The following is a 2,116-nucleotide window of genomic DNA, read 5'->3' on the forward strand; positions in this document are numbered from 1 at the left end:
AGCATAGTTTTCTAATTACATAATGTTGACACAGGTTTCAGAAAACTTTGTATATTAAATATCCCCAAGGAAATCATAATAACCAGAATTCTTCCTTAAAAGAAGAAGTCTATGGGGTGTTTCTGTTTCTCTGGATAGCTAGGCCATGAGGTAAATCTTGTAATAAATAAACTAAACCAAAACAATCAAATGCCTAAAATAGTGAGCTATGGTCATTATCAGAAACAATTAGATGATAATGCTTGGACAAAAATATTTTCTTTTAGAAGTGTCAAGGCAAAATGGAATGAAAGTCTTTTATTTTTTCCCCCAATTCATTGTTGCATGGTTTCTTTAATGCTCATTAGTGATGTATCTGAACACTGTTTAAACAAAGTCTCTCTGGCATGGCAACTGTTGCCAGGTAAAGTCCAGCTTCCTAAAGAGTTCACAGGAAAGAGGCTGCTTTGAATCAACAAGCTGGGGAGCCCTATGTGGCCTTGGGGTGAGCACACAATGCTTGGATTCACAGTGATATCCAGACAAAATAAACAAGGACCAATGGGGCCCAGTAAAATCTGTCTCCACATGCTCAGATTCAGGAAACACTATCTAAAAGTAGCTGACTGCTGGCATCACATTTGTTAGAGCATCTTGAGTTTGATTTTGTTCTTCATGCAATATCATGGACCTTTAGCTTATTTTCATAAAATAAACTAAATAAGACTTCTGAAAACATAACATTAAATTTTCCATTTTAATAATTTTAAGTGTACAGTTAATGTATATTTACATTGTCATACAACCATCACTATCATCCATTTTCAGAACCTTTTTATCTCTATAATCCAAAACTCTGTATATCCACTAACCAACAGCTTCCCGTGTTCCCCTCCCCAGCTGCTAATGGCAACCACTATTCGACTTACTGTCTGTGACTTTGATAACTCCAGGGATCTCATATATGTTCTGCTGTGTCTAGATGATTTCAGTCTAATGTCTTCAAGGTTCATCCTTTGTAAGGCTGAATAATAAATATTTCAGTGCATGTATATACCATATTTTGTTCCATTGATTTCACTGTTTAATGACAACTGAACTATTTATTTTGGTTATAGTGAATAATGCTGTTAGGCATACTACTGTACATAAACCTGTTCAGTAGAAGATAAGAAGGACATGGTCTCAAACATTAGAGACTCTCCTAGCTTTATGCATGCTAGGGACACATTCTACCAACTCAGTTACATTCAAAGTCCCAATACATGCTTTTTTTGTATCTGTTGTCTTTCAACATTTGCTTGTGAGAGTCATCTACACTGTTATTTAGTTGTGATTTGTTTATTCCCATTATTTGCATACTATTTCATATGAGTGCTGCTTTAAACTTTTAAAATTAACTAAATAAATTTATTTATTATGTGCACATGTACATGTGACTGCATGTATGTGAGAGTCAGAGGATAATCTTCCAGGAGCCGGTTCTCTACTACCACTATGCAAACTCTGGAGATTGAACTCAGGTCCTCAGGTTTGGGATCAAGCAACTTTATCTGCTAAGCCATCTCACCAGCTCCCCCTCTCCCCCTTAAAACATAGATACCTGAAGTACACAAAATCAATTTATATGTCAACATTGATTGATGTGAAATTCTCTTAAAATATCTAGAGCCTCCACTTTTACATTTGATACCATGATACCAGCATCTGGTTTGTAATTTGAAGCTCTAGATATTTCCTGCAGAAGGCAGAACTCTGAGCTGATGGCCTAAAAGTTTTAATACCAGAGATCCTCTTCATCTATAGGTTAAAAATGGAAACGTGGAGGGTCAGCTGTTCCTCATCTAGTGGTAATCAGTTGTCAATATTCCTTTGGATAAGATTGGGGTCTGCTGTTCAATTTCCCAGTTCTATGCTGGGTTGCTATGTGGGAATCCCTTCGGGCACCCTGTCCAACAACTCAAAAGGAGGTATCGCCTGTCTGGCATTGTTGTTTGTTATGTAGCCTTTAGCTATACATATGGACTCTTATGAAGTTATGTTGGCCCATTTAATATTTGGTTATAATTTCCTTTTGGGTGTTTAAGGCCATACAGTTGGTCCAGATAAACCAATTTATTTTTACTTTTAAGGTCGT

This window comes from Nannospalax galili, unplaced genomic scaffold (genome assembly GCF_000622305.1).
Source record: "Nannospalax galili isolate Female #2095 unplaced genomic scaffold, S.galili_v1.0 scaffold115, whole genome shotgun sequence".
Taxonomy (NCBI): domain Eukaryota; kingdom Metazoa; phylum Chordata; class Mammalia; order Rodentia; family Spalacidae; genus Nannospalax; species Nannospalax galili.